General features: G+C 55.3%; 1 protein-coding gene across 7 annotated transcripts in view; it reads left to right on the top strand.

Moving 5' to 3' along the window:
* The window catches only part of ATP2B2 (ATPase plasma membrane Ca2+ transporting 2), a 375,986-nt gene that overhangs the window by 77,147 nt on the left and 281,634 nt on the right, over positions 1-17,205 (top strand). For all 7 annotated transcript variants that reach the window (XM_042236653.2, XM_042236651.2, XM_042236650.2 and 4 more), the window contains exon 2: positions 1,036-1,080. The gene's annotated coding sequence lies outside the window, so the exon portion shown is untranslated. The remainder of the gene's footprint in view (positions 1-1,035; positions 1,081-17,205) is intronic.

Raw genomic sequence — 17,205 nt, 5'->3', positions numbered from 1 at the left:
GTTCAGCACCTCCCCCCGCAGCTTCCTGTTGGCTCTGCCAGTGGGGAGCCCTGGCAAGCCCTAGAGTGAGGGGCAGGGAGCTGTTGAAGTATTTAGTCTTCCAGCTGTCCCCCTGGTGGTCCCCTTGGGCTGGCTGCGTGCCTTGCCCACAGGTGAGAGCTCCCACCAGGGGTCTTTCCTTGCAGCCCGTGCTGTGCCTGGGTCTGGAAACTATTTCTTCCCCCACCTGCTTCCAGATGCGGGGTGGCAGTGATGAGCCTTTTGCTCCCCCCGGGGAGCTGTACCACTGCTGCCCGCAGCTTTGTCCAGAGGTCCTCTATGAGGCTCTCAAGACCCTGCCTCCTGCAGCTCCCCAGAGCTGCAGAGCAGAGGCACTAGAGAGGGATTCTGGGGAGGGGGCGACAGGACCCTGGACCACAACTTCACCTGGAATTGGATTCAGTCTTCTCACCCTTGATTACTCCAAGGGAGGACCTGGGATCTCCGCCCTGCCCCCACTGCCTGCCCCGGGATTCTCAGTCTGTGTGTCTGGAGCAGAGAAGGGAAAGATCGGGTAGGGAGCCCGGCAGGGCCAAGAGGACAGCCCAGCCCATCTCTGTCCTATCCACACGTGGCCCAGAGTGCAGCTCTCCCGGGAGCAGTCGGAAAGATAGTGCAGTCCCCGGCGGCTCAGCGGTAAAGGGTCTGCCTACAAGAGCCAATCCGCTAGAGATGCAGAGGAGGCGGGATCGATCCCGGGGTCAGGAAGATCCCCTTGAGAAGGAAATGGCAACCCGCTCCATTATTTGTGCCTGGAAATCCCATGGACAGAGGCGCTTCCTGGGCTACTGGACTGGGGGTGGCAAAGGGTCGGGCGCGACTGAGCGCTCACTGTTATCGTCCACCACCCTCCGTTTCTAAATACTGGGACCAGTTCAAATATGAATTTTTAAGCAAATACTAAACTTCAAACAGTCAGATTCAGATCCTGGCCACCGGTCTGGAACCCAGGAAACACAGGCCCCTCTGACAGGCTTTTCTGGTCTTTGCTTGTAGGCTTCCTGCACCTGGAGCGTGGACTGAGGACAGCCCAGGAGACAGGTGAGTGTGAGACTGAGACCCCTGGTTCACCTGGGGCGCTCTGCATCCCATTTACACTTCAGCACCGTCAGGGGCCCCCCTTAGGAAGCCCCTGGGTTGCAAACCACCTGTCTGCACAGTCAGCCACCCCTGGCCTCGCTAGCCCCTCCCGAAACCGACACTTCTCTCCTCGACCCCTGTGGACCTGCAGGTAGCGGGGGAGGAAGAGGAAGCAAGAAGCAGACGGGAGGCTGCGGTTTGGACACGTCTCCTGTGGCTGTGACTTTTCCCTTATGTCCTGCAGGGCCTGCGTGTTGCCGCTTTACCTCACCGTGACATTCCACCAAAACAGGGGGCACTTGAACTCGCCCATGTCCTTTTGAGATAAAGCCCCACGTTCCTGGGCGGGTTACCCAGCTCTCATTTCAGTCATTCACACTTCAGTATCTTTTAACACCATCAGATTATTTTCCAATTATTATATGACTGAGGTCAGCCACACCGAGGGGGTATTATTGACTCGGGGACTTGAGAAGGCAGAGCCCTGTGGGGAGGGCCTTGGCTCAGCCTCCGTGGGATCTGGAATGGAACAAGGGCCTGGAAGCCCACAGAGGACCTTCCTGGAGCTTCATGACTGTCCATTTGTTTACAAACGTTAGGAGACACAGCCCCTTTGCCTGGGGGACTGCCTGGGAGTTCTGTCAGTGGCTGTGGGCTGCCACTTCGCTTGCAACCTCGGAACAATCAGAGAAATCGTCCTTTCACGGGGTGGGTGTGTGCAGGGCTCGGTGGAATCAGCAGTCACGCCAGAGCATTTGGGGCTTCCCAGGTGGCTCAGTGGTAAACAATCCCCCGGCCAACGCAGGAGATGCAGGTTTGATCCCTGGATCAGGAAGATCCCCCCGGAGTAGGAAATGGCAACCCGCTCCAGTATTCTTGCCTTAGAGAATCCCATGGACAGAGAAGCCTGGCGGGCTACAGTCCAAGAGGTCACACAGAGTCGGGCACACCAGGGCATTTGATCGCAGACAGCCGTCTCTACCAACACCCCTCCCCGCCGACCTGCCACAGTGCCCACATTGCCACCATCTGCGTCACCCCGGGGAAAGGAGGAGGAAGCTTTGAAAGCTTCTGTCCAAGTGCCGTCCGTAGGTTAGTTACAAGAGAATGGGCGATTTGGACTTGCCGTGTTTTCCGAGTTTCGCATAGTGAGTGTGTGTTGCTGCTTGGGTTTTACTCCGCTCTCTGGGGTGGTCTAGTGAGCCTCGGGCATGTCTGTCCATTGTAGAAGCTCTCTGATCAGATTAGCCTCAGCAGATGACAGGGTCTGGGGAGCTGGGAAATGGGCAGGTAAGTTCAGATGGAGAAGCAAAAGGCGGTGGCGGGGAAGGATTAAAGACCTGCCAAAGGTGGGCGTGCTCTGCTTTTTCTTTTTTTAATTTATTGGAAGGAGGATGGCAGACTTTAAAAAAAAAATTTTTTTTTATTTTGTATTGGTATGTAGCCAATTAACAAAGTTGTGACAGTTTCAAGTGGACGGCAAAGGGACTCAGCCATACGTCTACACATATCCATCCCCCCCGCCCCATAACTCCCTTCCCATCCAGGCTTCCACAAAACATTGAGCAGAACTCCCTGTGCTATACAGCAGGTCCTTGTTGGTTATCCATTTTTAATATAGCCGTGTGTACGCGCCCATCCCAAACTCCCCAACTGTCCCTGCCTCCATCCTCCCTGCCGGTGGCCATAAGCTGGTTCTCCACGTCTGTGAGTCTGCTTCTGTTTTGTAAATGAGTTGTTTTGTATCGTTTCTTTTTTCGATTCTGCGTATAAGGGGAGTTCCTCTCTATTTGACTAATTCCAGTCAGTGTGACAATCTCTGGGCTCATCCATCTTGCTGCGAGTGGCGTCGCTTCATTCTTCTCAACGGCTGAGTAATAGTCCATCGTGTACTAGGTACCGCATCGTCTTTGTCCATTCCTCTGTCAGTGGGCATTTAGGTTGCTTCCATGCCTTGAGTATTTATTTCAAATAGGAATGATCTGGCTGATCTGGGAGCTGGGGGGACGGTGGAACAGCTGGGAGGCTGGTGCAGTCCTCCTGGTAGCCTGGACTTGATGGTGGCCACGGGGAAGTAAACAGAGGGATTGGCAGTCAAGATGTGGGTAGAAAGGGGGAGAGTCACAAGTGAGCACACTTTTGCGATTTAGGCGAAGGCAGACTGGCGGACGCTTGCAGAGATATTGGGAGGTGCCTTTGTCAAACTCTCACCCCACACTGAGCTCCGAGAGTCTAGCTGCCGCCCTCTCGGGGGACCCTGACTCACAGTAGCCCCGGCGGGTCGGCCAACAGGTACCTCAGCCTCTGGGGACCGGGGAGACCACCTGCCTGGGGCCCCATGTCAGGGCCCAGGCTGGGCTCCCGGACTGTGCCCAGGATTCCAGAGTTGCTGAGGGGATGAATGAATGAGAAAATGTGGCCCCACAAAGTGTGACAACTTGGTTTAGCATTTTCCTCTAATTCAGCAAAGTCTCTTCCTTCAGCATCTTTCCTGACAAAGAAAAAATTGGCCATTATTCCTAGAGATCCACTTGGTACTGACTTGATTTCTTTTTTAAAAAATACGTGTTTATTTGTTTTTCACTGCTGGATCTTCGTCGCTGTGAGCTTTTCTCTAGCTGCAGCGGCAGGGACTACTCTCTAGCTGCAGTGTGAAGCCTTCTCACTGCCGTGGCTTCTCTTGTTGTGGAGCACGGGCTCCAGGGAATGTATGTAGATCATACTTCAGTATGTAGACTGTACTTCAGTAGTCAGGGCTCCTGGGCTCTGGAACAGAGGCTCAGCAGTTGTGGTGCACGGGCTTAGTTGCTCCGTGGCACGTAGGGTCCTCCTGGAACAGGGATACAACCCGTGTTCCCCGCATCAGCAGGTGGATTCTTCACCACTGAGCCACCAGGGAAGCCCCTGACGTTGCTTCTTGCCTGAATGTCCTGGTGCTCCTGTCCTGGTGGGTGTTAGCACAGGAGTGGACTGAGTAGCAGCTGACAGGCCTGCTTCTATCTGCCTCTCACGGGACCCTCACAGCGACCCTGGGACACGGGCCAGGAGGCATCATCAGCATCCTCCCCATTATACAGACAACAAAACTGAGGCTCAGAGGGAGGACATCCCTCACCCAAAGTGGCCAAAACCCGAGTCAGGAAACTCCACGTTCTGTGAATTTTTCCCAGTTGTCTCTTTTGCCTTTAACCTCTCAGTAACTTCTAGAGTAAATGACCTGGCACATTTTGCTTTCAGAGCATCTGTTGGTTACCCACTAAGAAAACATTTCTCTTCCTTTCACTCAAACTGTTTGAACTGTTTGGCCCTCTTGTGCTTCTCTCCACATCCCTGTGAATACATCTTTAGAACAACCCGCGGCAAAGCAGAAGATGCAGTGAGACACCACGTCGTTGGTACAATATCCTCCCCAGCGTCTGACCAGCTTTCTTGGTGGCACCTGTTTCTTCACTCATCTGACTGTCCTTTGTTGAGTCGAGTGCTGGGAGGACAGCAGCAGACAGAGCAGATGTGGGCCCTGCCCTCAGTGGCTGCCGTTCCGTTAAGGGAGCAGGACAGTGAACAACAAAACAAGATGCCACCTCTCAGGCTGTTCAGGCGATAAACAAGAGTCAAGCCAGGGAGAGGAGGTGGGGGAGGCAGCAGGGGAGGCAGGTTTATAGAAGGTAATCAGGGAAGGCTTCTTGGAGGAGGTGGCCTTTCAGATTGAATGTAAGGAGTGAGAACATCCCAGGTCAAAGGGAAAAGCAGAAGTCCTGAGGCAGGCCAAAGCTTATCTGGGGCCACGGAGATGCCAGCATGGCCAAAGGGACAGAGCAGGGGAACACGAGGTGGCTGTGACATCAGGGAGGGAGGTGAGGGCCATATGGCAAAGACTCTGGCTTAACACCAGGGTGGACAGGGGGGCAGGCACGCTAGATTTCAAACCGGCCTGTGTGGCCAACTTGCAGCCCCTAGTTGCTGTGTGGAGAGTAGGCAGCCAGAGGCGAGGGGAAAGCAGGGAGACAGGGAGGAGGCTTCAGTGGCGGCCATAATTTCAGGTGAGAGGTGCTGGCGGCTGGATCCAGCCGGAGCAGTGGTGGTGGGGAGAAGTGGCTGTGTACTGAACAGATGGGGAGGTTGAGCTCATGCGACTCACTCTGTCTTTGGACGTGGGGGAAGAGGGAAGGAGAGGAATCATGGGTGACTCTGGGTAGGGGGAGCGCTGTCATTCTGACGCTGCTGGAGTGCTGATGTTCAGACCTGGCACTAACCACCCAGAGTTAGCACAGACCCCACCAAACAGAGAGCACTGCTCCCAATGAGAGCATCCCACCTCAGACGCCAGCCACCAGTGGGGTCTCCAGGCTACCATACTTTTACTGGGCTGGCTACAAGTCTGGGGGCTCCTGCAACCCCTCTGGCTTGGTGACTCACTAGAATGACTCACAGAACTTGGGAAATTGCTATACTTACAATTACAGTCTTATTACAAAGGCTACAGGTCAAGACCAGCCGAATGAAGAGACACATAGAGTGGTCATGATTAAACTGGATCTCTATCCCTCTCCTCCCTGGAGGTGGGGCTGGCTCAAGCCCCACCCCTCCACTTCCCTGATTGGTCCTTCTGGTGACCAGCCCCCATCCTGACTCAGCTCATTAGCATAAGCTCAGGTGTGATCCCAGGGGCTCACGAACAACAGAGACACCTCTGTCTCTTGGGAAATCCCAAGAATTGAGAGGGTCCTTCCCAGGAACCAGGGACAAAGGCAGTTTAATTTTTTATTAAACAGCAGGCTGGATGCTGGTGCCATTTACTGAGACCAGCCAGGGTTGGGGGCTGGAAATAGTAGGTTCGGTGGGGGGAATGAAGGGTAGTGCTTTGAGCACCTCGACGCTAAGATGCTCACTGGACAGCCAAGTGGAGGTGGGGAGAAGGCAGTTGGGTCTGTGAGCCTGGAGCTCGGGGTAGAGGTCAGTATATAGATCATACTTCAAGCAGTAGGGCTGGATGGGTTAATTCAGGAAGGGAGTGTCGTCAGGGAGGAAAAAAGAGCCAAGGGTTGTGCTCGGGGAGCACAGTGTTTGGGGAGCGGGGAGCCAGCCTAGGAGACAGAGGAGCAGTGGGCTTAGAGGCCTCTGCCTGGCCCCCAGCCCGCCCCACACACTCTCCCACGGTGGAGGCATGTGTCTGCTCACAGCCTTCTCATCCCTCATCCATAGCATGCGGACAGTGGGCTCTGCCCACCCCTGTCAGGGCGCACAATCACCACTTAACATGGGGGGGAGAGGCACTTTGCAGAAATGCCCGGCAGAAACCAGGAGCCATGGTCCTCATTCAGGAGTGGATGGGAACCCCTGTCCTAACAGCCAGATGGTGCAGTTGGGAGACTGCCGTCTGAGGTGGGATTTGGCAGCGGCTTGATCTGAAGCACCTCAAATCTGCAGAGGCGCGCCTGGCAGCCTCAGGTCCTGGCTCCCCACCCGTGAAATGGGAGCATCCTGGTTGAGTGGGCTCATGCCACCTGTTGAGAGAGACAGCCCAAGGAGCCCAGCTGGGGAGGATACACCCCGATAACTTCTGTGGTCATCAGGGGCTCTTCTGTCTGTACCTTCAGCCATGTATGTGGCTCTGCCAGGCTTGACAGACGCGTGGCGCATCCCAGCCAGCAGGGCCCTCCCCGCACCTCCCATTTCACAGAGGAGTGGGCTAAAGCCGGGAGAGATTGGGCCAAGCTTCCCTCTGGCAACTGTTACTCTCTCCTGCCTTCCTATGTAAGGGAAGGGAGGGAGGGAAAGAGGAGATGGGGAGAGGGATGAGGCCCAGGGTGCTGTGCAGATTCTGGAGGAGGGAGGCTCACCTTGGCTTTCAAAAAGAAGGGAGCTAGGAATCCTGACTCCATCAGACACTTGGAGAGCGAGTGAGTCTTAGAACACTCTCAGTTTGGACCCTGTCAAGCCGTTCGCTTTACCTGGAAGTCTGTGACTCCACTCTTTGATTCTCCTTGTGCAGCGAGCACGCTGGTGGTTTGGTCTCAGGTTGTATGGAAAGAAGCATCTAGAAGGAGACAAGCACTGAGTGATGTGGGGTGGAGGGCATGACCTCCTGCCACGCCCATGCACACATGACTTGGAAAGGACGCAGAACTGTGGGCCAGGGGCCTGGGTTTGAAAATGTCTGGGATCTAGAAGCAGATGATGAATGAGTCTGAGGGTTGCTGGCCCATCCTGCTTTTGCCCACGCTCCGCGGGGAGCCACAGGGCCAGTTCTTGAAAAGCCAATGCCCTTTCAACTCTCCCGGGGGCTCTGTGCTGCCTTCCGGAAACCCTGACTCTCAAACTTCCTTGGCTGGTTCTTGGGCTGCAGGTCATATTTCTGGAGCTTTTTCTGGAGCTTTCTTCCTTGATTCTCAGTGTCTCAGTGTCTCCAGTGCCTCTGGAGAGATCTGAGGTGGGGCAGTTAGGAGGGAGCGGGAGCGTCTCTAAAGCAGTGCGGAGCCGGGAGCTTTGTGTGAGCTGTCTCACTGCAGGCTTGTGCCACTTCACAGGCAGGCAAACAGAGGCACAGAGAGGCTGAAGGGCTTGCCTGGATGATCCAGCTGACAAGCAGGCAAGCAGGATGGGAAGCTGGGCCCACGGGACCCGGAGCCTGGGTCCAGAGTCTGCCTGCTGCTCCCCACGTGCACGCCCTCACCTGAGGCTGGTCCCTCAGCTGGCTAGGCTGTTCCTTTCTCACTCCTCTCTACCATCTTTGCAATGTCCCAGGGGCCCACCCTCCTCAAAGGCAGTTCATGTCTGACCCTGTTTTGGGACTCCCTTGGCTCAAATCCTAGAAGATCCCCAAAGTCCTGGAAAAGCCCCCAAATTGGGCCACTCTGAAAATAACCAGAGAGAATGAGAGGGCTTCTGGAGTCTAGATGCCAGAACTGATTGGTTAGGGATCAGCCAGAAGGAAGGTTCATGCCCTTGGTTGCCAGAAATGTGATCATCAGGTCTCCAAGGCCAGAGTCTGGAATAGCGGGCAAGAAAAATGATGGTGGCAGATGATAGACAGATGGCTGCGTCACTAGATAGGCGGGAGAGACGCAAGAGGAGTGACTGGGGCACGGGGGAGGCAGCGGCGTGGTGTCTGGTCCGGGAGGGTAGGCCGGGCGCAGGTGTCTCTAGACCCGTGATGCTCCCACTGGGAGTGGACAGTGACATCAGAAGCAGCTCTGGACGCACAGGGAGGGAGCTCAGCTGGTTGAGGGGTGACCAGCACTAGGCGGTCACTCAGTGTCTGACCCAACAGCCCACTTACCCGGGACGAGAGCAGAGGCACTGCAGTGACCCCACGTGTTCACCTCGTCAGCTCTGAGTCATCAAAAGATGCTTACATTATGAGTGGGTTCTGCTGCACCTTATGTTGACAGTGTGGATTAGTTAATTCCCATTAAAGCCAACCCAGACACTGGTAGGCAAGGGAGCTGGCCCTCAGTAGGCTACCCTTCATCTATCTGGGGTACCCCTGCCGCTCCTCCCCTTGCCTGGACTGTTGGGGACCTTCCTGCACCCCGACCAGTGTTATTTCTGTACTGGCAGATGGTGTTCCAGGCCCCCGCCAATGGCCTTTTCTTAGATGGTTGCCTTTAATTTTCTGTTTCTTTTTATGCACACTTGCAAAGCCCCCGGCTTCAGCCAGGCACGCCAAGGAGGGTTGTAGTAGCCGGACTGATCGATGCTGGAGGGCTCCTTGCGGCTGCCAGAGCCACAGTCCTGGGTGGGGGTGGCTGCCGGCTCTGTGGCTGTGGCTGCCTGCCTCGGCTGCTGGCAGCCAGAGCTCCGGACAGGTCTGCACCCTGCAGACGCCTCCAGCCTGGAGCCTGGGACACTGGAGAGAGGCCCACAGCCCTGGCAGGGCCGGCCCAGGACATCCTCAGAAGGGTAAGTGAGGGGCTGTGAGCGCCATGGACCCTCGGAGGCTGGGAATGAGGCACGGCTTCTGGGACTTGTAGAAAAGCAAAGCTGAGAAAGCCATTGCTGCGGAGACTGAAGGAGGAGACCGCTCAAGAGCCTGTTCCTGGTGATTCCGTGAAGTGGCAGCAGTACCTGGCCCTGCTCAAACTTGCAGTGGCCTGGAATTCTGGGGCAGGAAGGTTGCCCTTGACTCATGGCCAAAGCAAGGAGGTCATAGGACTTCCCCAGAGGACCTTAGCTCTTTCCCTCATTCTTTGCCAGATGTTGACTGAAGGCCGGGTACATGCCAGGCTCCCTGCGGGGCACCAGGGTGTTCAAGGAGGACAGGAATGAGGCCTTTACCCAGAAATGCCCCTAGACGTGCCAGGAGGATGGTTGCTTAAGTAACTGTACTGTCCTGTGGTGGATAATAGGAAAGGGTCTGTGCAGGGGAGGAACAGGCCATCTGGACTTCAGGGTGCTAGAGAAGAGTTTACAGGGAAGGGGTCATTCGGATTGGGTTCTGAAGGATGAATAGGAGTTCTTCGAGGGACAAAAAACAGCCAAGATGTTATGAGTGCGTGCAAAGAGATCTGAACTTACAAAAATGTAATAGTAGGTGGTAACAGGCTCAGCAGGCCTGAGCAGGCACTGCAGAAAGTAAGCAGAAAAGATTGACAGGGCCATATCATGAAAGGCCTCAAATGCCAGGTGAAGGAGTTTGGACTTGATCCTACAGGCAGGCGAGAGATGACGTTTTTAAAGCAGTGATGTGATGTGGTCAGTTTTGCATCTTAGAAGACTCAGTCTGGCTACCGTATAGACAGGGTGAGGGGGAACACAGGAAGATCCCCGAGGAGACAGCTGTGTCCTCCAACTCTTAGAGGCCAGTGCTCTAGACCAAGGTCACAGGGACGGGAGGGACAGGGGAGAGCTTTGCTGTTTGTTGTCTGAGTTTGAGCTGCAAGACAGGTTGGAAGGTCAACGATGAAAGCAAAGGAAGAGGCTGGGGTGATTTCATGCTGGACCATGGGGACGGGCTGGGTGCCGGGCCCTCTCGGTGAGAGAGGGAATGGGGGAGGAGGAGCAGGTGGCAGGGGCGAGGGGAGCACAGGAGGGACAAGTAATGAGCTCGAATGTGGCCTCTGAACCGAGGTGCTGGGGGGGCATGGCTTTCAGGTAGCAGCACCCAAGGCCCCCTCACCCCCTTATTCCCGCGTGCTCCATGGTGACGCCTCCGGAGATGCTGAGTCAAAGCCAGGTTTACGACCCCACGCCCTGAGATTCCTGGCCCTCCACCCACGGCACTGAATTGTGCAGCAGCCATCAGTCAAGCAGTAAGATCTTAACGTCGCACCTACCGTGGGCTTAGCCCGATCTTCAGGGCTTGGTGGTGAATCACCCCGGGTACATGTGTGAAAGAGGAGTGCCACACACTGTCTGGAAGATTCCCAAATATGAATGGGGTGCTGCTGACCAGGTTGGCGGTGTAGGGCTGGGGCTGGAAATTAGGGCTTTAGAAAGCCCTGCCTGCTGGCTACCTGCCCAGAGACCCTCGGCAGGATGGCAGAGGGGTGAAGGAGGGGTGACTTGGGTCTGACTGGTCGAGAATTACTCTGGCCCCCAACTCACCCCCTCCTGGGATCCTGCTTGACTTTGGAAAACATCTTGGAGTTAGGATAAATAGAAACAGAGATTAGGGACTATAAATAAATAGAATGAATAACAGAAATAGGAAATACAGATAGTTTCTGAGGTGGGAGGCGGCATTGCTAGAGATCTGGGGGTGCCTGGCTTGACGGGGAGTTACCGGGACAGATAACTCTGTTGTATCGAACTCTTGTGCTGGCCTTTCCCCTATTCACGCATATTCTCTTCACACACGAGGATCAGAGAGGTGAAGCAACTGGCCTGTGTCACACAGCCAGTACGTGGCAGAGCTGGGCTCCTGCCCGAGCCTGGCCCACCCGGGAGCAGGGCTTCTCCTCCCCCTCCACCCCTGCCAGGCTGGTGGTGCACCTTGGTCTCCCGGTAAAGCTGAGAAAGATAGAACATTTGCCAATAGTGTGAGATTCATCCTTGAATAACAAAATTAAGTGTTTTCTTAAAGATATAGACTGGATGGGAGCAGCTGAGGGGTGTGTGTGTGTGTGTGTGTGTGTGTCTGTGTGTCTGTGTGTCTGTGTATGTCTGTGTTGTGTGTATAGACACACTGTCATACTTACGTATTATTGAGCACCTACTATGTGCCAGTAATACATAAGTGTATTTGGGCTTTCCAGATGGCTCAGCGGGTGAAGAATCCACCGGCAAGGCAGGAGACACAGGTTCAATCCCTGGATCTGAAAGATCCCCTGGAGGAGGAAATGGCAACCCACTCCAGTCTTCTTTGACTGGGAAATCGCATGGATGGAGGAGCCTGACGGGCTACAGTCCACGGGGCTGCAAAGAGCAGGACAGGACGGAGCGACTGGGCAGCAGCAGTGCTGTGCACCAAGACAGCGGATGCACTGCCTGAGCCCCGCTTGGCTGGGCTCCTGGGGAGTCACGGGTGGGCATGTGGGGCGGGGTCTTATACATGAGCAGGTCTGGACCAGGGCACAAACACACGCGTATGCACACATTAGTGTCCAAGCCCATGTCATGAGGGAAAACACACTGGCCTCACAGAGACCCACGCACCTGCCCCAGGCTCGTGCGCCAGTGCCTGCTCACCCCCACAGACATCCGCCCTGGGAGCCAGCTCGGGAGAGGGCACTGACCCCCTCTGCCCGATGTGCTAGTCAGAGGGTTTGAAGTGCAGGCCATCCCATTCCACCCTAGAGCTCGGCACAGGACCTAAGTCCCAGGCCCGTCTCCACCCAACCCGTCACGACACCAGGGCCAGAGCTCCTGGGCTTGATGACATGGGGGCAGCTTTGCCGGGGGCTCAACTGAGAGTCATCACCGCCTCCGTCCACTGAACACGCCCCTGGGCCCTTGGCATGCGCTGTCTCCTCTCACGTTACTCCAGCCCTGGAGGTGGACCCAGTTATTACCCCATCTTACAGGCAAGGAAACTGAGGCTCCGGAAGACGGGGCCTTTTACCCAGGGTCTCACATAGTTCACAAGTAGCAGGCCCGAACCCTGAATGCCTATGCCTTCCTGACAGTTCGAGGCCTCCTGGCACACGGGGTACTGCTCTCCCGATGCCTCAGGCCTGGTTCCCAGACCATCGTCCAGTTTCCTGCTGGCCTGGCCTCTCTAGGCAGTAACGTGTCAGGTGGGAAGAAAGAAGGACTTTGAGCCTTACAGAGTGGCAAGGAGGCCCCGCTCGTGGGTGGTGAACAGGCTGCTCTGCAGACAGACACCCTGCCCCACCCCCACCTCAGAGTCCTAGCCGTTACATGCAGATAACGATAGCGCCCGCGCTGGATTTTATTCAGTGTCCAGTGAGATAGCACATAAAGTGCTTAACCTAGAGCCCAGCACAGGGGGTGGCACTACTGTCTCATTATTCTTGGCATCTGTTCATTTACCCGTCAGTGATTTCCTGTGGGCCAATCTGATGGGGGAATAAGTGTGTTAAGCTCTAGACACATGGGGGCAGGCTTATATTCCAGTGGGAGAAGTGGAAGTATTAATGAATAAAGGTACTTTGGTGTAAAAGATGCTGGGAACGGGGACTGAACGGGGTGCAGAGGGTGACACAGAAGGTACATGATGTCAAGAAGCGAGTAGAGCCCTGCAGTGAAGCCTCCCAAGAGGTGGATATTTTCCCATCAGAGTGAGGAAGGGCATTCCAGGAGGAGGAACCAGTAGCGGCCAAAGTGTAGGACAAGAAGAGTGAGATGCACTGGAGAAAGTGTGCATGGAGCAGGTCCTGATATCCACAGGGTCAGAGCGCGTGAGCTGGGTGAGAGAAGCAGGCGAGGGTGAGTCGGTATGGAGTGGTGGGGACTGTGGCCAACACGAGGGCACTTGACGTCTCTAAAGGGGAAGTGGGACGCAGCTCCAGGCAATAGTTGCTGTGATGAGAGCTGGCCCGGTGACGCTAGCTCTGCCAAGTTTTTAAGAGATGCCAGGTTTTTATGTGAAATTTCCTGACTTTGAAACATTAAGCCAGCAAGAGGGAAGTCAAACAAAATATACCCAGGGACCACCAGTTGGCAGCCTCTGGTTCAGGCCCTGAGCGTTAGGTGGTTATGGATGGTGGCACCAGAGGAAATGGGCCTGTGGATTCCAGACCCTGTGCTGTGCTGTGCTGCACTGGGGCCAGGACCCGGCACACGGACAGTGCCTAGTCAACCCCTGTTCTGCAGATGAGTCAGGGAGTTTGGGCTTTATCTGGAAAGTTAGGGGAGGCTGAGATTTGCGGCAGAAGAGTGAAGTGATGGGATGAGTATTTACGGCCATCACTCCACCTGCCGTATGGAGGCTGGCTTGGAGCGGGGAGATGGGAGGCAGAGAGATGGGTCAGGATACTTAGCAGGGTTCCAGACATAAGGCATCTGTGGCCAGGACCAGGGTTGTGGGGTGAGAGGAGAGAACAGATTCCACAGGAGTCAGTTTTGCAGAGATGGACTTGGTGAGTGCTGGAGAGGAAAAGCAGGGTGCCCCAGCTCCCCACCCACGTGGAGGTCTCAAGTGCATCTCGCTGAGGTAGGGAACCTGACGGGAGAAGTAGGTGGGCAGTGGAAGAGGAGCAATGAGCCTGGTTTGGGCCATGTTCAGTTTAGATACCCTTGGCACAGCCAAGAGAAGAGGTGTCATGGGGCCAGACATGGAGCTCTCAAGAGAGGGAGAGCCAAAGGCTCAGAACCACTTGCCACCCGGACGGCAGCTTCTTTTCGGGAGCCCCAGAGATCCTGGTTCTGCGGTCTGAGTTGAGGAGTTTATTTCTTGGGTGTTGGTTTGTGTTTTGTTCCTAGAAAGCCTAAGGAGGGAGGAAGCAGACTGAGACTCAAGGCCAGAACACGGATCTGAGAATCCATCGGCTCTGATCCGCACCCTCTCCCCATGATGCGGGCAGCTGGGGGGAGGACAGGCAGAGAACACAGGGCTCCCCAGACCCCCAGGGCAACCACAGGATGAGACCCCAGCCCCACGCCCAGGAGCAGTCCCTGAGCTCCACTCTGCTGAACCCTCGCGACAGGGTTTTACCTGCACTTGAGAGAAGAAAAGGATTTGCTAAGCAGATTGATGGTTTAACAAGCCCACTTAGGAGCGCAGGCTTTTAGCGGCAGCATTTGCATTCCAACAATGAGTGTACAAATTATAAATGACTCCTTATCTATTTTTAAAGCGGTTTAAGACTTCTCATCTGCCGTCAAGAGTGTCAGGGAGCCTACCAAGGACATTCAGAGCAACGCTGCGCTCCTCCTGAAAAGAAAATCTTCTGTTAGGGAGCTCACGGTTACAGAGATGCTCACACACCCCAGGTACCCGTGCAGGCATGGGAGAGCCTCCGGCTCCTCTGAGCCTCTCGCGGGTCCCCAGAAGGGTGGCCTTTCACTTCTTACAGAGGAAAGGAGGCCAGCCCAGAGGAGGTGAGCTGAGGGTGCAGGCGTGCTCAGCTGTGGTGCAGAGTCACCAGGGGGTCACGACCAGGTCCAGGTTCTTTCTGCTGCATCTCAGGGTGCTTTCTCCCCGATTCAGGTTTCTGTCCCTCCATCAGAGCAAGGATGGTCTGAAATAGACCTTCAGGGGGTTTGGAGAGTAAGAAAGAAGGAAAAGGATAGAGAAGGGGAGCTGAGAGGTCAGGAGAAGGAGGCCCAGTTCCGTGTGGAGGAGGAGAGGGCCCTGAAGGCTGGTACCAGGCGTGGCCTGGTCCACACCCCAGCTTTGCCGCAAATTCTCCTTTCCCTTCTGGCCCTCAGCTTACCCGTCTGCAAAGGAGTTTGTCCTCCAGATCAACTTTCCCCAGCGTGGGTCATTTGTGTTCCCTTCACAAGTATCACCGTCTCTGAAAATCGCCTGTACTTTCCACATACTCTTGCTTTTGTCAGCTCCCCTGTTTGACTCGGGAGAAGGAAATGGCGCCCCACTCCAGTGTTCTTGCCTGGAGAATCCCACGGACAGAGGAACCTGGCAAGCTACTGTCCACAGGGTCTCGAAGAGTTGGACACAGCTTAGCGACTAAACAGCATTTTTACTCGATTATTTTAAAGATAAACATTATTGTGCACCTTCAATAGGCTAGAATATCACTCGTCATATACAGAAGCTAACCATCAAAATGAACACAAATAAATGAAAAATAATAATTTATGTGATTAAATTCTACCCAGCAGTGTGGCCTGGATTCCTCTCTCTCTCTCTTTCTCTCTGTTAAAGAGAAGTAACTCATCAGGGATGGGTGTTAAAATCCATTGACCCTGAGCTGAGGCCTTGCTGCTCAAGGTAGCCACCAGGAGCCTGCTTCCACACGCAGGGCCGCGTTTGTGCCTCCTGAGATCAGCCCTGTGAGCCCCAGTGTCTGGGGTCACGCTCTGTAGAAAGCCGGGTCAGAAGTCATGCACTGACGATTGAATCTGGGCAGGTCTGGTTTGGAGAAGCCACAGGAGATGCTAGAAAGAGGGCAGGAGTGGGTGGGACTCCAGGACGGGCCCTGCTTTCTGTGACGAGGAGGTGGGCGCGTTTCCCATGCTTTCTCCCTTTTGATGAGGATGGGTAGGGGCGGAGAGGGTTCCTAGGGGGCTTCTGCCCAGCGCCCCCTCTGCCCTCCAGGGATTGCTGCTGGAGCCTCAGCTTCCTCCTCCACCTGGTGGGGAGAACGGCCGGCCCCTCGAGTTTGCCCTCAGTCACCTGCAGAGTGAGGCAGCCTGTAATCCCCGTAATCCCATATTAATGAATTTATGTGCCCCGGAACTGGGTGAGTTAGGGGAAATTAAACTAAGCGAGCTCCCCTCCCCGCCTGGGAGGCTGGAGGGGGACCGGGGAATTGCTCCCGACAGGATCAGAGTCATGTTACATCCCATCCATGCTGAGCTCCAGGCAGTCTCCCTGTGGGCTTTGCCCAGGTTCTGGGGTTGGGGGTCCCCACTTCAGCTTTCCCTGCAGTTGCATGCAGACTGGTGTGGAGTGTGCGTGCTCGTGAACGTCCCTGCCTGGCCTCCGAGGGGCCTTCCCTACTGGGCTCTGCCCACTTCCCGGCCCTAATGAGGAGGGGATTGGGGGTGGAAGGGGGAGACGCATTCTAATCAACCAAGAGCAGAGAGAGAATGTTCGATCAAAAGCCTCTTAAGAGACCTTCTAGTTCAGTTTCTCCGCAGCCACAGGTGCAAGTATGACTTCCATTTTTACAGGTGAGGAAACAGACCTAGAGAGGGGAAGGTCTGACCGCAGGCTCCTGACTCTGACCCAGCTGGGTTTTGCAGCTCAGAGTATGTCAGGTCTTGGAATCTGGGGGGGTTCTTACTCCACTGCAGAACAGAGGGCCTTGACTGCAACTGCAAAGCCTGCCTCTCACCCAGGGAAAACCCTAGGTTTCTCATCCCCTGATACTTTGTCTGGTCTCTGCCTGATATCTGTCTGTTCTCCTTGATCAGCCCCTGCCCACCCCCTGCATTCCACCTCATCCTCCCAGGTCCCCTCCTCTTTCCAGGCAGGAAAAGATTGGTTTCCTGGGGGGCAAGGTGTGTAGTCCACAAGTGCCCCCAGGCTCTCAGAGCCAGGGTTGGCATGAGCTGGGCCAGGGTGGGGAGAGGGCAGCAGATCCCATAGATGAGAGCCACAGAACCAGCCCGTCTGGAGTCAGAAACCAGAGGCTTGTGAGTGAAGCTGTCGCCGACGCCACCGATGCCACCGAGCCAGTTCACACCGTGAAAGGGCCCTTTGTTTTACACTCCCCCCACCCGCAGTTCCTGGGTGAGCAGCGATTCCATTTTAATTAAATACTCAAAGATGGGGGTTGAGCATGCTGCCTGAACCCTCTGCTCAGGGCCCAGAGGAAGCGATTCGGGAGACGCCAGTGGGGGCCCCACCCTGGCTAGAAAATGGTGAGCAGAGGGTGAGGCTGAGAGCCCTGGGCAGGCAGCTATGTGCCCTCAGCAGCTGGGTCATATGAACACAGAGGAGTCCACCCTGCCAGAATCCAGCCCTCCTTGGGTATCCCCTTAGCAGCACCTTCAGGGACACATTTAGGAAATTAAACCCAAGGGCAGGGGAGAGATATGTTCTGATTTCACACC

Source organism: Ovis aries, chromosome 19 (genome assembly GCF_016772045.2).
Source record: "Ovis aries strain OAR_USU_Benz2616 breed Rambouillet chromosome 19, ARS-UI_Ramb_v3.0, whole genome shotgun sequence".
Taxonomy (NCBI): Eukaryota; Metazoa; Chordata; class Mammalia; order Artiodactyla; family Bovidae; genus Ovis; species Ovis aries.
Note: the sequence above shows the minus strand (reverse complement) of the source record. Positions and strands in the feature narration are given on the sequence as shown.